General features: G+C 41.9%; 1 protein-coding gene across 4 annotated transcripts in view; it reads right to left on the minus strand.

Moving 5' to 3' along the window:
- Nucleotides 1–25,769, minus strand: part of DENND4C (DENN domain containing 4C) — a 147,000-nt gene that overhangs the window by 106,251 nt on the left and 14,980 nt on the right. The window contains exons 1-2 of one of the 4 annotated variants that reach the window (XM_050761311.1): nt 9,318–9,385; nt 7,447–7,584 (exon numbers count right to left, since the gene is read on the minus strand). The exons of 2 other annotated variants lie outside the window; for them this stretch is intronic. The gene's annotated coding sequence lies outside the window, so the exon portion shown is untranslated. Of the gene's footprint in view, nt 1–1,536; nt 1,593–7,446; nt 7,585–9,317; nt 9,386–25,769 lie in introns of those variants that run through there. One more of the 4 variants, XM_050761310.1, reaches the window with a different exon arrangement.

Consider the following 25,769-nt stretch of genomic DNA (forward strand, 5'->3'; position numbering starts at 1 on the left):
AAATTAGCCAGGTATAGTGGTGCACACCTGGGATCCCAGCTACTCAGGAGGCTGAGTTGCAAGGATAGCTTGAGCCGGAGAGGTCGAGGCTACAGTGAGTTGAGATTATGCCACTACACTCCAGCCTGGGTGACAGAGCAAGACTCTGTCTGGAAAAACAAAACAAAACAAAACACCCAAAAGCCTACAACAGACACACAGAAAACAAAAGGCAAGACATTAAAACATACCACCAGAAAATAATCAGTTTCCCATAAAGGAAGATAGGAAGATGGAAGGAAGGAAGGAAGGAAGGGAGGGAGGGAGGGAAGGAAGGATGAGAAAACAAATAACAAAATGGTAATAGAAAGTCCTTATCAATAATGACACTGAATGTAAACAGACTAAATTCTCCAATCAAGACATAGAGAGGCTGAACGGATTTAAACAAGCACAGTTCAACCATCTGCGGCCTACAAGAAACAGGTTGGGCACAGTGGCTGATGCCTATAATCTCAGCACTTTGGGAGGCTGACGCAGGAGAATTGCTAGACCCCAGGAATTTGAGACTAGTCTTGGCAAGATGGTGAGACCCTGTCTCCATAAAAAATAAAGAAAAATTAGCCAGGTGCAGCGTCATGTGTCTGTAGTCCTAGCTACTTGGGAAGCTGAGGTGGGAAGATCCCCTGAGCTGAAGAGTTTTGGTCATAGTAATCCATGATCACACCACTGCACTCCAGCCTAGGGGACAAAGTGAGACCCCGTCTCTTAAAAAAAAAAAAGAAAAAAGAAAAAAACTTTAAATAGAAAATTTTTAAAAAGAAACACACTTCACCTAGAAAGATACACACAGACTAAAAATAAAGGGGTCACCGGGCATGCTGGCTCATGCCTGTAATCCCAGCACTTTGGGAGGCTGAGGCGGGCGGATCACCTGAGGTCAGGAGTTTGAGACCAGCCTGACCAACATGGAGAAACCCTGTCTCTACTAAAAATATAAAATTAGCCGGGTGTGGTAGCACATGCCTGTGATCCCAGCTACTAAGGAGGTTGAGGCAGGAGATTTGCGTGAATGTAGGAGGTGGAGGTTGCGGTGAGCTGAGATTGTGCCATTGCACTCTGGCCTGGGTAACAAGAACAAAACTCCGTCTCAAAAATAAATAAATAAAGTAAATAAAATAAAAAAATAAAGGGATGGAAAAAGACATTCCAGGCAAATGGAAACCAAAAGAACAGGAGTAGCTATACTTGTATCAGATAAAACAGATTTCAAGATAAAAACCATAAAAAAAAGACAAAGAATGTCATTAGATAATGATAAGGGTGTCAATTCAACAAGAAGATATAACAATTATAAATACACACGCACCCAACACTGGAGAACCCAGATATATAAAGTAAACATTATTGGAGCTAAAGAGAGATGGACTCCAGTACAATAACTGCTGGAAACCTCAACATCTCACTTTCAGCACTGGACAGATCTTCCAGACATAAAACTAAGAAACATTTGACTTAATCTCCACTATAGACTAAATGGACCAAACAGATACTTACAGAATATTTCATCTAACGGCTGCAGAATATACACATTCTTCTCCTCAGCACATATAACATCCTCAAGAACACAGCATCTATTAGGCCACAAAAAAAGTCTTAAAATTTTTTTTAAAAAATTGAAAGTACGTCAAATAGGTCTCTGACCACAATGTGATAAAAAAGAAATCAGTTTTAGTTATGAAGTCCTTGGCCATGCCTACGTCCTGAATGGTATTGCCTAGGTTTTTTTCTAGGGTTTCTATGGTTTTAGGTCTAACATTTAAGTCTTTAATCCATCTTGAATTAATTTTTGTATAAGGTATAAGGAAGGGATCCAGTTTCAGCTTTCTACATATGGCTAGGCAGTTTTCCCAGCACCATTTATTAAATAAGGAATCCTTTCCCCATTTCTTGTTTTTGTCAGGTTTGTCAAAGATCAGATGGTTGTAGATGTGTGGTATTATTTCTGAGGGCTCTGTTTTGGTACCAGTACCAGGCTGTTTTGGTTACTGTAGCCTTGTAGTATAGTTTGAAGTCAGGTAGCGTGATGCCTCCAGCTTTGTTCTTTTGGCTTAGGATTGTCTTGGCATTGTGGGCTCTTTTTTGCAACAAAAGCCAAAATTGACAAATGGGATCTAATTAAACTAAAGAGCTTCTGCACAGCAAAAGAAACTACCAGCAGAGTGAACAGGCAACCTACAGAATGGGAGAAAATTTTTACAATCTACCCATCTGACAAAGGGCTAATATCCAGAATCGACAAAAAACTTAAACAAATTTACAAGAAAAAAATCAAACAACCCCATCAAAAAGTGGCCGAAGGATATGAACAGACACCTCTCAAAAGAAGATATTTATGCAACCAACAAACACATGAAAAAATGCTCATCATCACTGGCCATCAAAGAAATGCAAATCAAAACCACAATGAGATACCATCTCACACCAGTTAGAATAGCAATCATTAAGAAGTAAGGAAACAACAGGTGTTGGAGAGGATGTGGAGAAATAGGAACACTTTTACACTGCTGGTGGGACTGTAAACTAGTTCAACCATTGTGGAAGACAGTGTGGCAATTCCTCAAGGATCTAGAACTAGAAATACCGTTTGACCCAGCAATGGGTATATACCCAAAGGATTATAAATCATGCTGCTATAAAGACACATGCTCATGTATGTTTATTGCGGCACAATTCACAATAGCTAAGACTTGGAACCAATCCAAATGTCCATTAATGATAGACTGGATTAAGAAAATGTGGCACATATACACCATGGAATACTATGCAGCCATAAAAGAGGTTGAGTTGAAGTCCTTTGTAGAGACATGGATGAAGCTGGAAACCATCATTCTGAGCAAACTATCACAAGGACAGAAAACCAAACACTGCATGTTCTCACTCATAGGTGGGAATTGAACAATGAGATCACTTGGACACAGGGTGGGGAACATCACACACCAGGGCCTGTTGTGGGGTGGGGGGGAGGGGGGAAGAATAGCATTATGAGATATACCTAATGTAAATGACGAGTTAATGGGTGCAGCACACCAACATGGCACATGTATACATATGTAACAAACCTGCACGTTGTGCACATGTGCCCTAGAACTTAAAGTATAATAAAAATAAGTAAATAAATAAAATGAAAAAAAATCAGTAACAAGAGGAACTTTGGGAACTACATAAATACGTGGAAATTAAAGAATATGTTCCTAAATGACCAGAGGGTCAATGAAGAGATTAAGAAAGAAAATTTTAAAATTTAAGACTGGGCGCGGTGGCTCGCACCTGTATTCCCAGCACTTTGGGAGGCCGAGGCAGGTGGATCACAAGGTCAGGAGTTCAAGACCAGCCTGGCCAACATAGCGAAACCCCGTCTCTACTAAAAATACAAAAATTAGCCAGGTGTGGTGGCAGGCACCTGTAGTCCCAGCTACTTGGGAGGCTGAGGTAGGAGAACCGCTTGAACCCAGGAGGCAGAGGTTGCAGTGAGCTGAGGCCATACCACTGCACTCCAGCCTGGGTGATAGAGTGAAACTCCATCTCAAAAAAAAAAAAAAAAAAAAAAAAATGTGGCCGAGCACAGTGGCTTACACCTGTAATCCCAGCCATTTTGGGAGAGCAAGGGGAACAGACTGCTTGAGCCCCAGAGTGCAAGACCAGCCTGGGCAACGTGGTAAAACCTCATCTCTAAAAAAAAAAAAATGCGGTAAGTTAGCCAGGTCTGGTGGTACAAACCTGTAGTTCCAGGTACTCAGGAGGCTGAGGTGGGAGAATCTCCTGAGCCCAGGAGGTCAAGGTGGCAGTAGGCTATAATTGTGCCACTGCACTCCAACCTGGGTAAGACAGTGAGACCTTGTCTCAAAAAAAACAAAGAAAATTTTAAAATTTCTTGAAACAAATGAAAATGGAAACACAACATACTAAAACCTACAGGATACGGCAAAAACTGTACTATGAAGAAAGTTTACAGCAAATGTGCCTACATCAAGAAAGTAGAAAAACTTCAAATAAACAACCCAACAATGAATCTTAAAGAACTAGAAAAGCAAAACCAAACCAAACCCAAAATTAGTAGAAGAAAAAGATCACGGCAGAAATAAATTAAATTGAAACAGAAAACACACAAAAGATGAAAGGAAAAAAAAATTTGGTTTTTTGAAAAGATAAACAAAATGGACAAACCTTTAGCCAGACTAAGAAAAAAAGAGAGAAATCTCAAATAAATAAGATCAGAGATGAAAACAAAAGAGACATTACAAGCAATACCACAGAAATTCAAAGGATCATTAGAAACTACTAGCCAGGCATGGTGGCTCATGCCTGTAATCTCAGCACTTTGAGAGGTCGAGGCAGGCGGATCACTTGAGGTCAGGAGTTCAAGACAAGTCTGGCCAACATAGTGAAACCCCATCTCCACTAAAAATACAAAATAAAACAATACAAAAATTAGCCAGGCATGGTGGCAGGTGCCTGTAATCCCAGCTATTGAAGAGGCTGAGGCAGGAGAATCACTTGAACCTGGGAGGCGGAGGTTGCAGTGAGCCGAAATTGCACCATTGCACTCTGCACTCTAGCCTGCTGGATGACAGGGTGAGACTCTGTCTCAAAAAAAAAAAAAAGAAAAAAGGAACTACTATGAGCAACTATATAACAATAAACTGGGGGCCGGGCGCGGTGGCTCAAGCCTGTAATCCCAGCACTTTGGGAGGCCGAGACGGGCGGATCACGAGGTCAGGAGATCAAGACCATCCTGGATAACACGGTGAAACCCCATCTCTACTAAAAAATACAAAAAAAAACTAGCCGGGCGAGGTGGCGGGCGCCTGTAGTCCCAGCTACTCGGGAGGCTGAGGCAGGAGAATGGCGTAAACCCGGGAGGCGGAGCTTGCAGTGAGCTGAGATCCGGCCACTGAACTCCAGCCTGGGCGACAGAGCCAGACTCCCTCTCAAAAAAAAAAAAAAAAAACAATAAACTGGGAAACCTAGAAGAAACCGCTCAATTCCTAGAAACACACAACCTACCAAACCCAAACCATAGTGACATCCAAAACCTGAATAGACCAACAGCAAGTAACAAGACTGAAACAGTAGTAAGAAGTCTCCAAGCCAAGAAAAGCCCAGGACCTAATGGCTTCACTGCTGAATTTTACCAAAGATTTAAAGAGCTAATACCATTCCTACTCAAATTATTCTGAAAAAATAGAACAGAATACTTCCAAACTCATTCTATAAGGCCAGTATGAACGTGATACCAAAACCAGACAAAGACACATCAAAGAAAGAAAACTGGCCAGGCGCAGTGGCTCATGCCTGTAATCCCAGCACTCCAGCACTTTGGGAGGCTGAGGCGGGTGGATCACCTGAGGTCAGGAGTTCAAGACCAGCCTGGCCAACATGGTGAAACCCTGTTCCTACTAAAAATAGAAAAAAAAAATTAGCCGGGTGGGCTAATTAGTGGTGGTGGGCGCCTGTAGTCCCCAGCTACTCAGGAGGCTGAGACAGGAGAATCGCTTGAACCAGGGAGGCAGAGGTTGCAGTGAGCCGAGATCACGCCACTGCACTTCAGCCTGGGTGACAGGAGCAAGACAATCTAAAAGAAAAAAAGGAAGAAAATTACAGGCCACTATCTCTGATGAACACTGATGCAAAATTCCTCAACAAAACACTAGCAAAATGAATTCAAGACCAGCCTGGCCAACAGGGTGAAGCCTTGTCTCTACTAAAAATACAAAAAAATTAGCAGGGCATGGTGGCGCACACCTGTAATCCCAGCTCCTTGGGAGGCTGAGGCAGGAAAATTGCTTGAACCCAGCAGGCAGAGGTTGCAGTGAGCCGAGATCATGCCACTGCACTCCAGCTTGGGCGACGAGAGTGAAATTCTGTCTCAAAACAAACAAACAAACAAAAAAAACGAATTCAACAACACATTAAAAAGATTATTCAACATGACCATGTGGGATTTATACCACCCACGGAGACAAGGACAGTTTCAAAACAACAAATCAATCAATGTGATACAGCCTATCAACAGAATAAAAGACAAAAACCATATGATCATTTCAATTGATGTTGAAAAAGCATTTGATAAAACTCAGTATCCTTTCATGATAAAAAAAAAAACTCTCAAAAAATTGGTTATAGAAGAAACATACCTCAACACAAAAAGTGCTTTATACAACAGAGCCATAACAGAGTGTTTTCCCCATTTAGTATTACATTAAAAGGCTTCCTCTAAGATATGAAACACAGCAAGAATGCCCACTTTCAATACTGTTATTCAACATAGTACCAGAAGTCCTAGCTATAGCAATTACATAACGAAGAAATAAAGGCATCCAAATTGGAAATAAACTAGTCAAATTACTCTTATTTACAAATGATATGAGGCCGGGCATGGTGGCTCACGCCTGTAATCCCAGCACTTTGGGAGGCCAAGGTAGGTGGATCACTTGAGGTCAGGAGTTCAAGACCAGCCTGGCCAACATGGTGAAACCTCATCTCTACCAAAAAATACAAAATGAAGCCAGGAGTGATGGCTCACACCTGTAATCCCAGCACTCTGGGAGGCCGAGGCAGATGGATCACTTGAGGCCAGGAATTAAAGACTAGTCTGGCCAATATGGCAAAACCCCATCTCTACTAAAAATACAAAAATTAGCTGGGTGTGGGAGTGCTCACCTGTAGTCCCAGCTACTTGGGAGGCTGAGGCATGAGAATCATGTGAACCTGGGAGGCGGAGGCTGCAGAGAGCCAAGATCGCACCACTGCACTCCAGCCTGGACTGTCTCGGAAAAAAAAAAAAAAAAAAGATATGATATATTTGGAAAAATGTAAAAACTCCACCTAAAACTATGAAAATACATTCGGCCAGGCACACAGGCTTACGCCTATAATCCCAGCACTTCGGGAGGCTGAGGTGGGTGGATCACCTGAGGTCAGGAGTTCGAGACCAGCCCTGTCAACGTGGTAAAACCCCCGTCTCTACTACAAATACAAAAATTAGCCAGGCCTGGTGGCGCACGCCTGTAGTGCCAACTACTCAGGTGGCTGAGGTGGGAGAATCGCCTGAACTCAGGAGGTGGAGGTTGCAGTAAGCTGAGATCACACCACTGCACTCCAGCCTGGGCTACAGAGCAAGACTTGTCTCAGACAAAAAAAAAAAAAAAAAAAAAGGACTAATAAATTCACTACAGTTTTAGGATATAAAATCCATATACAAAATCAGTAGCATTTCCATATGACAACAATGACCTATCTGAAAAAGAAATGAAAAAAGTACTCCCATTTATAATATCTACAAATAAAATAAAGTACTTAATAAGTTAACCTAAGGTTAACCTAATAAACTTAACCAAAGGAGTAAAAAATCGCTACAACGAAAACTATAGATCACTGATGCAAGAAATTAAAGAGAACACACACACACACACAAATGGAAAGAGGCCAGGCATGGTGTCTCATGTATGTAATCCCAGCACGTTGGAAGGCCAAGGTAGGAAGACTGCTTCAGTGAGCCAATGGGTCCAAAACCAGGCTGGGCAACATAGCAAAAAGTTGTCTCTACAAGAGAAAAAAAAAAAAAAAATAGCCAGGCCTGGTGGCATTCATCTGCAGTCCTCAGGCACTAAGGAGACTGAGGCAGGAAGATCTCGTGAGCCTAGATGGTCAAGACTGCAGTGAGCCGTGACTATGCCACTGCACTCCAGCCTGGACAATAGTATGAGACCCGGTCTCCAGAAAAAAGACAAAGATATTCCATGTTTATGAATTGAAAGAATCAAAATTGTTTTAAAAAAAATCCATACTACACAATCTACAGATTAAATGCAATCCCTATCAAAATACCAATGATATTTTCCAAAGAAATAGAAAAATAAATCCTAAAATTTACATGGAGCCTCAAAAGACCCAGAATAGCCAAAGCTATTCTGAGCAAAAACAACAAAACTGGAAGAATCACATTATCTGACTTCAAATTATACTAGTGCCATAGTAGCCAAACAGCATGTTAGCAGCATTAAAATAGACACATAGACCAATGGAACACAATAGAGAACCCAGAAATAAATCCATATATCTACAATGAACTTATTTTCGACAAAGGTGGTAGGAACAGACACTGAGGAAAGGACAGTCTCTTCAACAAATATTGCTGGGAAAACTAGATATCTATATGCAGAAGAAGGAAACTAGATCCCTATAATCCCTATTTCTCACCATTTACAAAAATGAAATCAAGACAAATACTTCAGTCAAAAACCTCAAACTATGAAACTACTACAAGAAAACACTGGGGATATTCTCCAGGACACTGGTCCGGGAAAAGATTTCCTTCTTTTTTCTTTTTGAGACAGGGTCTCACTCTGTCGTCCAGAATGGAGTGCAGTAGGGTGATCTCGGCTCACTGCAGCCTCTGCCTCCCTGGCTCAAGTGATTCTTCTCCCTTGTGATTAGCTGGGATTACAGGTGTGGGCCACCATGGCCTGGCTAATTTTTTTTTTTTTTTTTTTTTTTTTTTTTTTTGAGACGGAGTCTCGCTCTGCCGCCCAGGCTGGAGTGCAGTGGCCGGATCTCAGCTCACTGCAAGCTCCGCCTCCCGGGTTCCCGCCATTCTCCTGCCTCAGCCTCCGGAGTAGCTGGGACTACAGGCGCCCGCCACCGCGCCCGGCTAGTTTTTTGTGTTTTTTTTTTTAGTAGAGACGGGGTTTCACCGTGTTAGCCAGGATGGTCTCGATCTGACCTCGTGATCCGCCCATCTCGGCCTCCCAAAGTGCTGGGATTACAGGCTTGAGCCACCGCGCCCGGCCAGGCCTGGCTAATTTTTGTATTTTTAGTATGGAGAGCGTTTCACTGTGTTGGCCAGGCTGGTCTCGAACTCCTGACCTCAAATGATCCACCCACCTCGGCCTCCCAAAGTGCTGGGATTACAGGCATGAGCCACCGCGCCCAGCTAGGATTTCTTGATTACTACCCCAAAAGCATAGGTAACAAAACCAAAAATAGGCAAATGGGATCACATCAAGTTAAAATGCTTCTGCACAGCAAAGGAAACAACAAAAAAGTGAAGAGACAACCTACAGATGGGAGAAAATATTTGCAAACTATCCATTTGACAAGGTATTAATAACCAGAACATGGTTCGAGCATGGTGGCTCACACCTATAATCACAGCATTTTGGGAGGCCGAGGCGGGTGGATCACCTAGGTCAGGAGTTCAAGATCAGCCTGGTCAACACAGTGAAACCCTGTCTCTACTAAAAATACAAAAATTAGCTGGGCGTGATGGCACACACCTGTAGTCCCAACTACTCGGGAGGCTGAGGCAGGAGAACTGCTTGAACCCAGGAGGCGGAGGTTGCATCAAGCCGAGATCACGCCACTGCACTCCAGCCTGGGTGACAGAGCAAGATTCTGTCAAAATATAAAATAAATAAAAGAAAAGAAAAGAAAAAAAAAAAGAAAAAAGAAAAGAATAAAATAAAATAAAATAAAATAAAATAAAATAGAACATATAAGGACCTCAAACAACTCTACAGGGAAAAATCTAATAATCCAGTTTTAAAAATAGGCAAAATATCTGAATACGCTTTTCTCAAAAGAAGACATACAAATGTCAAACAGGTATATGAAAAGGTGCTCAACATCACTGATCATCAGAGAAATGCATCAAAATTTATCTGATCAAAACTACAATGAGATAAAACATCTCACGCCAATTAAAACGGCTTATGTCCAAAAGACAGGCAATAACAAACGCTGGCAAGGATATGGAGAAAAGGGAACCCTCATACACTGTTAGTGGGAACGTAAATTAGTATGGTTACTATGGAGAATAGTATAGAGGTTCCTCAAAAAATTAAAAACAGAACTACCATACAATCCAGCAATCCCACTGTGATAGATACATACCAAACAGAAAGGAAATCAGTACATCAAAGAAATACAGACACTCCCATGTTTATTGCAGCACTATTCACAATAGCCAAGATTTGGAAGTAACCTAAGTTGCTTCAACTTAGCAACCTAAGTTATACATCAACAGACAAATGGATAAAGAAACTGTAGCATACGAGCCAGGCGTGGTGGTGGCTCACACCTGTAATCCCAGCATTGTGGGAGGCCAAGACAGGTGGATCACCTGAGGTCAGAGTTCGAGACCAGCCTGCCCAATGCAGAGAAACCCCATCCCTACTAAAAATACAAAATTAGCCAGGCATGGTGGGACATGACTGTAATCCCAGCTACTCAGGAAAGCTGAGGCAGGAGAATCGCTTGAACCCAGGAGGCAGAGGCTTCAGTGAGCCGAGATCGCACCACTGCACTCCAGCCTGGAAACAGCAAGAATCTGTCTCAAAAAAAAAAAAAAAACTTAAAAAAAATAGAATGGATATTAGAATTTATCAAGTACTTTTTCTGTATCTACTGAGATCATATGGTTTTTCTTTTTTTATTTGTCAATATGGTAAACTACATTGATTTTCAAGTTATAGATTAATCCTGAATTTCTGACATAAACCCCACTTGGGTCAAGATATGTCATCCTTTTTATATGTTCTTGAATTCTATTTGCTACAATTTTGTGTGAAATTTTATATATGTTAATGAGGAATACTGATATAGTTTTCTTGTAATATCTTTGGTTTTGGTATCAAGATAACGCTAACATTACAGAACAAGTTGGGAAAAAATATCCTCCTCTTCAATTTTCTGGAAAAGGCTGTACAGAAACGGTATTATTTCTTCCTTAAACGTCTGATAGAACTTCCCTGTGAAATTACGTGAGTCTGGATATTTCTGTGGTTAGATTTTTAAACTATGATTTCAATTCCTTAAACACACACGAAGTTATTTAGCTTACCTATTTCTTCTTGATTGACTGACTGACTGACTGATTGATTGATTGATTGATTTTTTGAGATAGGGTCTTGCTCTGTTGCCCAGGCTGCAGTGCAGTGAAACAATGACAGCTCACTGCAGTCTCAACCTCCTAGGCTCAAGTGATCCTGCCACCTCAGTCTCTCAAGTAGCTGGAACCATGGACATGCACCACCACACCCAGTTAATTTATTTTTCTGGAGATGAGGTTTCGCCATGTTTCCCAGGCTGGTCTAAAACTCGTGGGCTCAAGTGATTCTCCCCCCTCCCAAAGTGCTGGGATTACAGGAATGAGCCACCTTGCCCAGCCCCTATTTCTTCTTGAATAAACTTTTGTAGTTTGTGTCTTTCAAGGAATTTGTCATTCCATCTAAGTTTGTCAAATTTATTGACATAAAGTTGTTCATAATATTCTATTATTATCCATTTAGTATCTTTAGAATATGTAGTGATATCACCTAATTCCTGATATCAGTAATTTGTATCTTCTCTTTTTTTGCCTGATCAGCCTGGTTAGAAGTTTATCCATTTTAAAAATCACCCTTGGTTTCACAGATTTTTCTCTTGCTTTTGTTTCACATTTCTTTGAATTCTACTTTAATCTTTATTATTTTCTTTTCTCTGCTTATGTAGAGTTTAATTTGCTCTTCTTTTTCAAGCTTTTTAAGGTGGAAGCTAAAGTCACTGATTTGAGATATTTTCTAATGTAGATAATCACTGCTACAAATCGTTTCCTAAGGAGTGTTTCAGTGGTACTCCATAAATCTGGATATGTTGTTTTCTTTCTTTCTTTTTTTTTTCTTTTTTTTTTTGAGACAGTCTCACTCCGTCACCTAGGCTGGAGTGTAGTGATGTGATCTTGGATCACTGTAACCTCCGCCTCCTGGGTTTAAGTGATTCTCGTGCCTCAGCCTCCCAAGTAGCTGGGATTACAGGTACAAGTCACCCGCACCTGGCCTTCTTTTTATTCTGTTCAAAATATTTTTTATAATTTTTTTCTTTTTTTAACTTTAATTCTTTTTTCCTTTTTCTTCACTCTGTTTTCTGAAACCTCACCTGGATTGAAATATTTTTTATTTCCTTTTTTAAAAAATATTTTCTTTGCCCAATAGATAATTTTAAAGTATGTTTTCTTGGGTGAGGTTTCTTACTAAAAAACTACAAATTAAAATAAAAAATAACATAAAAAAGAGACAAGTTTAATTTTAAAAAGTAAAAAAATAAAATTTAAAGAAAAGGAAGTGAAAAGGAAATGATGGCTCACGCCTGTAATCCCAGTACTTTGGGAGGCCAAGGTGGGCGGATCACCTGAGGTTGGGAGTTCGTGACCAGCCTAACCAACATGGAGAAACTCCCTCTCTACTAAAAATACAAAATTAGCCAGGCGTGGTGGTGCATGCCTGTAGTCCCAGCTACTGAGGAGGCTGAGGCAGGAGAATCGCTTGAACCCGGGAGGCGGAGGTTGCAGTGAGTGGAGATCGCGCCATTGCACTCCAACCTGGGCAACAAGAGCAAAACTCCGTCTCAGGAAAAAAAAAAAAAAAAAACAGAAAGAAAAGGAAGTAAAATTCTTTTAAAAATAAAGTATGTTTTGCAGTTTCCAAATTCTGTACTCGAGAATTTTCCAAGAATCTTTCTGTTACTAATTTCTAACTTAAATGCCTTATGGTCAGAGAATGTACTTTGTATAACCCAAATTCTTTCATAGTTATCAAGACCTGTTTTATGGCTAAGAATCTGGTCTTTTTTTTGTTTTTTCATTTATTTTGTGTAGAGACAGGGTCTTGCTATATTGCCCAGCCTGGTCTTCAACTCCTGGCCTCACACAATCCTCCCACCCTGGCCTCCCAAAGTGCTGGGATTACAGGAATAAGACACCATGCTCAGCCTGAATGTGGTCTGTCTTGATAAATATTCCATGTGCACTTTAGCAGAATATCTCTTCTGCTGTTGGGCAGAGGGCTCTATAAATGCCAATCAAGTAAATAGTGTTGTAACAAGTCTACTATATCCTTGCTGGTTTTCTATCTACTTGTGCTATCGACTAGTAAAAGAATGGCATTAAAATCTCTGACTAAAATTATGGATTTGTCTTTTTCTCCTTTCAGTCTATCGGTTTTTGCTTCTTGTATTTTGAAACTGTTATTAAAGGCATAAACATTAAGAATTGTTATATCCTTTCAATTAACCAATCCCTTTATTATAAAAAAGCATTAATAAATTATCCTTCTTCATTCCTGATAAAAATCAGTCTGTATGAAACAAAAGCTACTTTTCAATTTCAGATTATTAATACTTTCCTCTCACATAAAATGTATATATAGGAAGCCTTTAGATTTACCTAAAATAAATGTATAAACCTGTTGATTGTAAACATTAGTTATGTGTAGATAACAGCATTTTGATGGTTTTTACATTTAAAAAAAAATTTTTTTTTTTTGGAGGCAGGATCTCACTCTGTTGCCCAGACTGGAATGCAGTGGCACAATCATAGCTCACTTCGGCATCAAATTCCCAGGCTCAAGTGATCCTCTTAGCTCAGACTCCTGAGTAGATGGGACTACAGGCACGCACCACCACATCCAGCTAATTTTTTCTAACTTTTGTAGAGATCGGGGTCTCTCTATGCTACCCAAGCTGGTCTTCAACTACTGGCCTCAAGTGACCCTCCAGCCTCCACCTCCTGAGTCGCTGAGATTGAGACGGTCACCCAGGCTGGAGTGCAATGGCACGATCTTGGCTCACTGCAACCTCCACCCCACCGGAGTTCAAGCGATTCTCCTGCCTCAGTCTCCCAAGTCTCTGAACTTACAGGCGGTCCCCACACCACCACCACCACACCTGGCTAATTTTTGTATTTTTAGTAGAGACAGGGTTTCACCATATTGGCCAGGCTGTTCCCAAACTCCTGAACTCAGGTGATCCACCCGCCTCAGCCTCCCAAAGTGCAAGGATTACAGGCGTAAGCCACTGTGCCCGGCCAATATCAGCATTCTAAAAAATGAAGAGGACTGAAGGTGGTGAGTGCCAGGACATTCTTCTTCTCTGAGAGGAAAAAGAGATATGGCAAAGGATGCCAGTTTAACGATAAGATGCCTAGTGTGGTTGGTTTAGGACTACCCACAGGTGTTTGGCTGTATTTACCCAATGCCTGTACCCCCTGTGAATCTAGGAAGTAACTAACTTGCTTTTGATTTTACAAGTTAATAGGCGGAAGAAACTGGCATTGTCTCAGATGAGACTATGGAAAGTGGACTTTTGAGTTAACGCCAAAATCAGTTAAGACTTTGGGGTTGGGTGCGGTGACTCACGCCTGTAATCTCAACACTTTTGGAGGCTGAGGGGGCACGGATCACTTGAGGTTAGGAGTTCAAGACCAGCCTGGCCAACATGGCGAAACCCTGTCTCTATAAAAACTACAAAACTTACTCACTGGAACCTCCACCCCCTGGGTTCAAGCAATTCTCCTGTCTCAGCCTCCCAAGTAGCTGGGATTACAGACGCACGCCACTATGCCCGGCTAATTTTTGTATTTTTAGTAGAGATGGCGGTTTCACCATATTGGTCAGGCTGGTCTTGAACTCCTGACCTCAGGTGATCCACCCACCTCAGGCTGCCAAAGTACTGGGATTACAGGCGTGAGCCACTTGTGTATGTCAGCAGTGTGAGAACAGACTACTACAGTAGAGATGGGGGTCCTGCTACATTTCCCAGGCTGATCTCAAACTCCTGGTTTCATGCAATCGTCCCACCTAGACATCCCAAAGAACTGGATTACAGGTATTAGCCACAGCACACAGCCACAGTACTTTCACACAGTACTCTGACATAAAGAGCTGAGAAAAAATCTTGACCCGGCCAGGCACAGTGGCTCAAGCCTGTAATCCCAGCAATTTGGGAGGCTGAAGCGGGAGGATCACTTGACCCGAGGAGTTTGTGAGACCAGCCTGGGCAACAAAGTGAGACCTAGCCCCTACAAGAAACTTTAAAATGAGCTGGTGTTGTGGCACACGCCTATGATCTTACCTACACAGGAGGCTGAGGCAAGAGGATTGTTTGAGCCATAAGTGCCACTGCCCTATAGCCTGTGAGCAAGACCCCATTTCAAAACAAAACACACACACACACAAAATAAATGTGTTGATTTTCTTCATTCAGGTCTTGCACATTTTTTTGCTTGGATTATTCATAACTATTTTACAGTTTTGTGGCTAAAGGGAAAGGAGTTCTTGTGTTTGTTTAAAAATTACTACTGGTGGCTGGGCGCAGTGGCTCATGTCTGTAATATCAGCACTTTGGGAGGCTGAGGCAGGTGGATCACCTGAGATCACGAGTTCGAGACCAGCCTGGCCAACGTGGTAAGACCCCGTCTCTACTAAAATTACAAAAAAAAATTAGCCGGGCATGGTGGCAGGCGCCTGTAATCCCAGCTACTCAGGAGGCTGAGGCAGGAGAATCATTTGATCCCGGAAGGCGGAGGTTGCAATGAGCCAAGATCGCCCCATTGCACTCCAGCCTGAGGGACAAGACCGAGACTTCGTCTCAAATATAAAAAATAAGGTGCCCAAGGTGGCCGAATAGGAATAGCTCCAGCCTCCAGTTCCCAGCGTGAGCAACAAAGACGACAGGTGATTTCTGCATTTTCAACTGAGGTACCCGGTTCATCTCACTGGGGCGTGTCTGACAGTTGGCGCTTGTCCGCGGGTGCAGCCCAACCAACAAGAGCTGAAGCAGGGTGAGGCATCGCCTCACCTGGGAAGCGCAAGGGGGCAGGGAATTCCTTTTCCTAGCCAAAGGAAATTGAGACACACAACACCTGGAAAATCGGGTAACTCCCACCCTAATACTGCCCTTTACCAATTGGATAAAGAGTAGTCAAGACCCATCAGTCTGCTGTATTCAGGAGACCCATCTCACATGCAGAGACACACATAGGCTCAAAATAAAGGGACAGAGGAAGATCTACCAAGCAAACGGAAAACAAAGAGCAGGGGTTGCAATCCTAGTCTCTGATAAAACAAACTTTAAACCATCAAAGATCAAAAGAGACAAAGAAGGCCATTACATAATGGTAAAGGGATCAATTCATCAGGAAAAGCTAACTATCCTAAATATATATGCACTCAATACAGGAGCACCCAGATTCATAAAGCAAGTCCTTAGAGACTTACAAAGAGACTTAGACTCACATACAATAATAACGGGAGACTTCAACACCCCACTGTCAACATTAGACAGATCAACGAGACAGAAAGTTAACCAGGATATCCAGGAATTGAACTCAACTCTGCACCAAGCGGACCTAATAGACATCTACAGAACTCTCCACCCCAAATCAACAGAATATACATTCTTCTCAGCACCACATCGCACTTATTCCAAAATTGACCACATAGTTGGAAAGCACTCCTCAGCAAATGTACAAGAACAGAAATTATAACAAACTGTCTCTCAGACCACAGTGCAATCAAACTAGAACTCAGGACTAAGAAACTCAATCAAAACCGCTCAACTACATGGAAACTGAACAACCTGCTCCTGAATGACTACTGGGTACAGAACGAAATGAAGGCAGAAATAAAGATGTTCTTTGAAACCAATGAGAACAAAGATACAACATACCAGAATCTCTGGGACACATTTAAAGCAGTGTGTAGAGGGAAATTTATAGCACTAAATGCACACAAGAGAAACCTGGGAAGACCTAAAATTGACACCCTAACATCACAATTAAAAGAACTAGAGGAGCAAGAGCAAACACATTCAAAAGCTAGCAGAAGGCAAGAAATAACTAAGATCAGAGCAGAACTGAAGGAGATAGAGACACAAAAAACTCTCCAAAAAAAATCAATGAATCCAGGAGTTGGTTTTTTGAAAAGATCAACAAAATTGATAGACTGCTAGCAAGACTAATAAAGAAAAGAGAGAAGAATCAAATAGACGTAATAAAAAAACGATAAAGGGGATATTACCACCGACCCCACGGAAATACAAACTACCATCAGAGAATACTATAAACACCTCTAAGCAAATAAACTACAAAACTTAGAAGAAATTGATAATTTCCTGGACACTTACACTCTCCCAAGACTAAACCAGGAAGAAGTTGAATCCCTGAATAGAACAACAGCAGGCTCTGAAATTGAGGCAATAATTAATAGCCTGCCAACCAAAAAAAGTCCAGCACCAGACGGATTCACAGCCGAATTCTACCAGAGGTACAAGGGGAGCTGGTACCATTCCTTCTGAAACTATTCCAATCAATAGAAAAAGAGGGAAGCTTCCCTAACTCATTTTACGAAGCCAACGTCATCCTGATACCAAAGCCTGACAGAGATATAACAAAAAAAGAGAATTTTAGACCAATATCCCTGATGAACATCGATGCAAAAATCCTCAATAAAATACTGGCAAACCGAATCCAGCAGCACATCAAAAAGCTTATCTACCATGATCAAGTGGGCTTCATCCCTGGGATGCAAGGCTGGTTCAACATTCGCAAATCAATAAACATAATCCAGCATATAAACAGAACCAAAGACAAAAACCACATGATTATCTCAATAGATGCAGAAAAGGCCTTTGACAAAATTCAACAGCCCTTCATGCTAAAAACTCAATAAATTCGGTATTGATGGAACGTATCTCAAAATAATAAGAGCTATTTATGACAAACCCACAGCCAATATCATACTGAATGGGCAAAAACTGGAAGCATTCTCTTTGAAAACTGGCACAAGACAGGGATGCCCTCTCTCACCACTCCTAATCAACATGGTGTTGGAAGTTCTGGCTAGGGCAATCAGGCAAGAGAAAGAAATAAACGGTATTCAATTAGGAAAAGTGGAAGTCAAATTGTCCCTGTTTGCAGATGACATGATTGTATATTTAGAAAACCCCATTGTCTCAGCCCAAAATCTCCTTAAGCTGATAAGCAACTTCAGCAAAGTCTCAGGATACAAAATTAATGTGCAAAAATCACAAGCATTCTTATACACCAGTAACAGACAAACAGAGAGCCAAATCATGAATGAACTCCCACTCACAATTGCTTCAAAGAGAATAAAATACGTAGGATTCCAACTTACAAGGAATGTAAAGGAACTCTTCAAGAAGAATTACAAACCACTGCTCAGTAAAATAAAAGAGGACATAAACAAATGGAAGAACATACCATGCTCATGGATAGGAAGAATCAATATTGTGAAAATGGCCATAATGCCCAAGGTAATTTATAAATTCAACGCCATTCCCATTAAGCTACCAATGACTTTCTTCACAGAATTGGAAAAAACTGCTTTAAAGTTCATATGGAACCAAAAAAGAGCCCGCATTGCCAAGACAATCCTAAGCCAAAAGAACAAAGCTGGAGGCATCACGCTACCTGACTTCAAACTATACTACAAGGCTACAGTAATCAAAACAGCATGGTACTGGTACCAAAATAGAGATATAGACCAATGGAACAGAACAGAACCCTCAGAAATAATACCACACATCTACAGCCATCTGATCTTTGACAAACCTGAGAAAAACAAGAAATGGGGAAAGGACTCCCTATTTAATAAATGGTGCTGGGAAAATTGGCTAGCCATAAGTAGAAAGCCGAAACTGGATCTTTTCCTTACTCCTTATCGAAAATTAATTCAAGATGGATTAGAGACTTAAATGTTAGACCGAAAACCATAAAAACCCTAGAAGAAAACCTAGGTAATACCATTCAGCACATAGGCATGGGCAGGGACTTCATGTCTAAAACACCAAAAGCAATGGCAACAAAAGCCAAAATTGACAAATGGGATCTAACTAAACTAAAGAGCTTCTGCACAGCAAAAGAACCTACCATCGGAGTGAACAGGCAACCTACAGAATGGGAGAACATTTTTGCAATCTACCCATCTGACAAAGGGCTAATATCCAGAACCTATAAAGAACTCAAACAAATTTACAAGAAAAAAACAAACAACCCCATCAAAAAGTGGGCAAAGGATATGAACAGACACTTCTCAAAAGAAGACATTCATACAGCCAACGGACACATGAAAACATGCTCATCAACACTGGCCATCGGAGAAATGCAAATCAAAACCACAATGAAATACCATCTCACACCAGTCAGAATGGCAATCATTAAAAAATCAGGAAACAACAGGTGCTGGAGAGGATGTGGAGAAATAGGAACACTTTTACACTGTTGGTGGGACTGTAAATTAGTTCAACCATTATGGAAAACAGTGTGGTGATTCCTCAAGGATCTAGAACTCGAAATACCATTTAGGCCGAGCGCGGTGGCTCAAGCCTGTAATCCCAGCACTTTGGGAGGCCGAGACGGGTGGATCACGAGGTCAGGAGATCGAGACCATCCTGGCTAACACGGTGAAACCCCGGCTCTACTAAAAAATACAAAAAACTAGCCGGGCGAGGTGGCGGGCGCCTGTAGTCCCAACTACTCCGGAGGCTGAGGCAGGAGAATGGCGTGAACCTGGGAGGCGGAGCTTGCAGTGAGCTGAGATCTGGCCACTGCACTCCAGCCTGGGCGACAGAGCGAGACTCCGTCTCAAAAAAAAAAAAAAAAAAAAAAAAAAAATACCATTTGACCCAGCCATCCCATTACTGGGGATATACCCGAAGGATTATAAGTCATGCTGCTATAAAGACACATGCACACGTATGTTTATCACAGCACTATTCACAATAGCAAAGACTTGGAATCAACCCAAATGTCCATCAGTGACAGATTGGATTAAGAAAATGTGGCACATCCCCATCTCTACTAAAAAATACAAAAAACTAGTCAGGCGAGGTGCCGGGTGCCTGTAGTCCCAGCTGCTCGGGAGGCTGAGGTTGGAGAATGGCGTAAATCCGGGAGGCGGAGCTTGCAGTGAGCCGAGATCCGGCCACTGCACTCCAGCCTGGGCGACAGAGCGAGACTCCGTCTCAAAAAAAAAAAAAAAAAAAGAAAATGTGGCACATATACACCATGGAATACTATGCAGCCATAAAAAAGGATGAGTTTGTGTTCTTTGTAGGGACATGGATGCAGCTGGAAACCATCATTCTCAGCAAACTATGGCAAGAATAGAAAACCAAATACCGCATGTTCTCACTCATAGGTGGGAATTGAACAATGAGATCACTTGGACACAGGAAGGGGATCATCACACACCGGGTCCTATTGTGGGGAGGGGGCGGGGGAGGGACAGCATTAGGAGATATGCCTAATGTAAATGATGAGTTAACAGGTGCAGCACACCAACATGGCACATGTATACATATGTAACAAACCTGCACGTTGTGCACATGTACCCTAGAACTTAAAGTATAATAAAAAATAAAAAAATTTAAAAGAATAAAAATTACTACTGGTATATTAATAACTTATGACAGGGTCTCTAACATCGTTTTAAATGCTGGGAATTAAAGCAATGAAAATACCAAATCTTTGTCTTTATGGAGCTTATATTACAGTTGGAAAATAATTAGTAAACTTATATTTTCAAAAACATAGATGCCGCGTGGCCGGGCGCGGTGGCTCACACCTGTAATCGCAGCACTTTGTGAGACTGAGACGGGTGGATCTACTGAGGTCAGGAGTTTGGGACCAACCTGACCAACATGGTGAAACCCCGTCTCTACTAAAAATACAAAAATTAGCTGGGTGTAGTGGCTCACGCCTATAATCCCAGCTACTCTGGAGTCTGAGGCATGAGAATTGCCAGGAGGCGGAGGTTGCAGTGAGCTAAGATCGTGCTACTACACTCTAGCCTACGTGACTGAGCGAGACTCTGTCTCAAAAAAAAAAAAAACCCTTGGTGCTATGAAGAAAAGTAAATCAAAACAGAAAGTGGAACGGAAGGGGCCTATTTTTATGGTGTCATCAAGGAATCTCTCTCTGAAGAAGTAAAGAAGTAAGATCTAGGCCGGGCGCAGTGGCTCATGTCTGTAACCCCAGCACTTTGGGAGGCCGAAGCAGGCAGATCACGAGGTCAGGAGATCGAGACCATCCTGGCTAATACGATGAAACCCCGTCTCCACTAAAAATACAAAAAGTTAGCCAGGTATGCTGGCAGGCACCCGTAGTCCCAGCTACTCGGGAGGCTGAGGCAGGAGAATGGCGTGAACCCGGGAGGTGGAACTTGTAGTGAGCTGAGATTGCGCCACTGCACTCCAGCCTGGGCGATAGAGCAAGACCCCATCTCAAAAAAACAAAAAAAAAAAAGTAAGATCTAGCCAGGCGCAGAGGCACAGGCACACACCTATAATCCTAGCACTTTGGGAGGCTGAGGCGGACAGATCACCTGAGGTCAGGAGTTCGAGACCAGATTGACCAACCAAAATACAAAAATTAGCCAGGCGAGGTGGCACATGCCTGTAGTCTCAGCTACTCGGGAGGCTGAGGCAGGAGAATCGCTTGAACCCGGAAGGCAGAGGTTGCAGTCAGCCAAGATTGTGCCATTGTACTCCAGCCTGGGCAACAAGAGCAAGACTCCATCTCAAAAAAAATAAAAAAGAAGATCTAAGCAGGGGCCTAAGTGGCATGAAGAAGCAAGCAAATCATATGATAACAAAGGAAGAACATTCCAGGCAGGAAAAACGTCAATAATAAAAGCCTTAAAGCAGTAAGTAACTTGGTCTTTGAGGAACAGCAAGGCCAGCGGCTCTGGAGCTTAGAGGAGTAGTAGGAGATGAGATCAGTGAAGGAGAAATCAAGTAAGGCCTTTTAGGCTAAAATTAGGTCTTGGGATTTTTTCTAAATATGATGAAAAACTATGAGGAGCCTTTAAATGAGAGTGACATGTTACTATTTATGTCTTTCATTTTAGCTGTTGTAAGAACAAACTAGAAGGAGAAAAGAATGGAAGCAGGAAGAGCAGATAGAAGGCGATTAACAACAGCCCAGAAAAGACATAACAACAATGGCTTATATTAGGGCAAAGGAGTGGGAGCAGCAAGAAATGATAATATAGGGGATACAGTTTGAAGGTAAAGCTGCTGCTGGTGGATTGAATGTGTAAGGGGAAAAAAAGAGAAAGCAAGTATGATTTCCATTTTGTGGCTTGATTAAGTGGGTAAACGACAGTACCATTTACTAAGAGGGTAAAGTCTGAGAAAATGGTAGGTTTGAGGAAATAAACCAATAATTCTTTTTCAGACAAGTTAAAATTGACATGCCTACTAAAATATTCAAGAGATGTAGAAAAGGCAGTCCTGGCAGGGCACAGTGGCTCACACCTACAAACCCAGCCCTTTGGGAGACCAAGGTAGGAGGATGCCTGAGGCCAGGTGTTCGAGAACAGCCTGGGCAACGTCGCAAGATCCAGTCTCAATAACAACAATAAAATTGTTGTTAGTATGCACCTACAGTCCTAACCAGGTGTGGTAGTATGCACCTATAGTTCTAGCTACTCAGGAGGCTGAGGCAGGACGATCACTTGAGACCAGGAGTTCAAGGTTACAGTGAGCTATAATCGCATCACTGTATTCCAGCCTGGGTGACAGAATGAGACCCTGTCTCGAAAAATGAAAACACAGTCCATTATAGTGTGGAGTTCAATGAAGATGTCAAGGCCTGAGTCAAGAGCAAATTAATAATGCTTACAGCCATGGCATTAGATAAGATACCCAAAGAACCGTCAAATACTAACGGACGAACACTGATAAAGAAAAGTTACAAAGCCTAAGTCTAGGTAGGATACAACAACCTTCAAGTGAGGAAAGAGACGCTAGAAAATAAGACCGAGAAGGAGCTGCCATAAATTAGGAAAGAGTAAGGATGATACGGCATCCAGAAAACCAAGTAAAGTTTTTATAAAAACAGGAAATGATCAATCACCTGTGTCAAATGCTGGTGAGAGTTAGAGTGATTTAAGGATGGAGAACACTGACAAGAGTGATTTCAGTTGGTGGGAGTGGAAAAGAGCCAACCTGGAAAGAACTGGGGAAAAAATGGAATCTTAGAGGGCAGAGATACTGAGAACGAGCAATTCTTTTTTTTTTTTTTTTTGAGACAGAGTCTCACTCGGTCGCCCAGGCTGGAGTGCAGTGGCCGGATCTCAGCTCACTGCAAGCTCCGCCTCCCGGGTTCATGCCATTCTCCTGCCTCAGCCTCCCGAGTAGCTGAGACTACAGGCGCCCGTCACCTCGCCCGGCTAGTTTTCTTTGTATTTTTTTAGTAGAGACGGGGTTTCACCATGTTAGCCTGGAAGGGCTCAATCTCCTGACCTCGTGATACGCCTGTCTCGGCCTCCCAAAGTGCTGGGATTACAGGCTTGAGCCACGGCGCCCGGCACAAGCAATTCTTTCTGACAAATTTTGCTGTAAATGAGAAGGAAAGGTGTGTGTGAGAAATGAGCTGCTTTTGTTTTTTTCCTTTTGCCATTCCTATTGAAGTTAGAGAATTAAGAGTTATAGCATGTTCGTATCCTAAGAAAAATGATTCAGCAGGAAAAATAATACAGGGGATGCGCTGGTCTAGATAAAATAAAAATAAAACAAATAAAAACAATGATACAGAAGATAACCCAGAAGCAAAATCCTTAAAGAGACAAGAAGTCACAACACAGATGAACATAGATGAATTGGCTTTAATAAAAAAGTGTGTCTGCAAGTAGGACTCGCTTTTGCTGCAGAGAATAAAAACACTATGTGCAATACTTAAATCGATCAATAAACAAACAAACATGCCCAGCACAGTGGCTCACGCCTGCAATCCCAACACTTTGGGAAGTCAAGGTGGGATGATTGCTTGACATAGCGAGAGCTCGTCTCTAAAATAAAAAAATAAAATAATGTTTTTAAAAAACAGCTAAGAGTCTAGAAGGAAAGGAGATTACATAGTCTTCTTAGCAAACTAAGTAGAAAGACAAGCAGATACAGCAATGCTGTAGGCACAATGGATATGTGTGGCCATAAATTTAAAGCGAGACGAGCTAGCATATTTGTTTTCTCCAGCCACACTCCGTTGTTTAGGTTCAAGGAATTACAGAGTTGACAAAGAACTGAGTGTAATCGGGGTTGAAGTTTTGCCTTGATTACAATGAAGGAAGAGAAGAACAAGAGTTTATCACTTAACACCACAGAATGGTACATACAGAACACTAATAGTAACTAAAATTTTTATTAAATGAATCAATATAATCGGATAAGTTAAGAAGAGAATATATGAGGGGAATAATGGGCAGTGAAAAAATGATGTAGCTACTGGCCTGGAGGTCTTGATGGAATCCAAGAAATGTCCAGTGAGAAAAATGAAAAAGCAAAAAAAAAATAGGAATCCAAGAAATGTCAAAATAGGGTACTAGAGTATGTGAGTTAGTAAAAGAGGAAGTTAGATGCTTACAATTTTTTTTTGAGACGGAGTCTCACTCTGTCATCCAGGCTGGAGTGCAATGGCGTGATCTCCACTTACCGCAACCTCCACCTCCCGGATTCAAGCGATTCTCCTGCCTCAGTCTTCTGAGTAGCTGGGATTACAAGCGCATGCCATCACGCCCAGCTAACTTTTTGAATTTTTAGTACAGACGGGGTTTCACCATGTTGGCCAGGCTGGTCTTGAACCCCTGACCTCGTGATCCACCTGCCTCGGCCTCCCAAAGTGCTGGGATTACAGGCGTTTGAGTCACCGCACCCAGCCCGATGCTTACAATTTTTTAAGTTACAGATCATAGTGATAAAGTCTAGGGTAATGGTTCTCCATCCTGACCATACATTGGAACCACTTAGAACACTTTTTAAAAAAATATCGGACCAACAAAATATGAATTTCTGAAGGTAGCCCACTACTATCAATATTTTTTAAGCCACCCATTTATAATACATAGCCAGAATTGAGAACTACTAGTCTAGGGTGTGATCATGCATGTAGACAGCAAAGGTAGGTTGGAAAAGAAACCTGTAATCTGCAAACTGAAGAACTTCTAATAAAGTTTTCTTCTATTATTCTTGACATGAATAAAAACATGAGCTATGCTCAAAGTATTTCACATATAGTAACTCATTTCATATTCATAACAACCCAACGAGGGAGGTCTAGCATTATCCCTTTGTGAGGAAAATTAGACACAGATGGGGAGAACAAAACTGTACTGAATTAAGAGTCCTAGGTTATACATAAAGTTAAAGATGTATATTATAAACCCTAAGGCAACTACTTTTTTTTTTTTGAGGCGGAGTCTCGCTGTGTCTTCAGGCTGGAGAGCTGTGGCGCGATCTCGGCTCACTGTAACCTCCACTTTCCAGGTTCAAGTGATTTTCCTGCCTCAGCCTCCCAAGTAGCTGGGACTACATGCACATGTGACCACGTCCGGCTAATGTTTTGTATTTTTAGTAGAGACAGGGCTTCACTGTGTTAGCCAGGATGGTCTTGATCTCCTGACCTCGTGATCCGCCCACCTCAGCCTCCCAAAGTGCTGGGATTACAGGTGTGAGCCACTGCACCTGGCCAAGGCAACTAATTTTAAAAATCAAGACATATAGCTAATCAGTCAACGTGAAGATAAAATGGAATACTAAAATATACTCAAGTAATCCAAAAAGGAACAAAGAAGAGATAAGACAAATTAAAAACAAATAGGCCAGGCGTGGAGGCTCATGCCTCTAATCCCAGCACTTTGGGAGGCCAAGGTGGGTGGATGACCTGAGGTCAGGAGTTCAACACCAGCCTGGCTAACATGGCAAAACCCCATCTCTACTCAAAATACAAAATTTAGCCCAGTATGATGGTGTGCGCCTGTAATGCCAGCTACTCGGGAGGCTGATGCAGAAGAATCACTTAGACCCGGGAGGCGGAGGTGGCAGTGAGCCGAGATCGCGCCACTGCACTCCAGCCTGGGCGGCAGAGTAGGACTCCATCTCAAAAAAAAAAAAAAAAA

Source organism: Macaca thibetana, chromosome 15, assembly GCF_024542745.1.
Source record: "Macaca thibetana thibetana isolate TM-01 chromosome 15, ASM2454274v1, whole genome shotgun sequence".
NCBI classification, from domain to species: Eukaryota; Metazoa; Chordata; class Mammalia; order Primates; family Cercopithecidae; genus Macaca; species Macaca thibetana.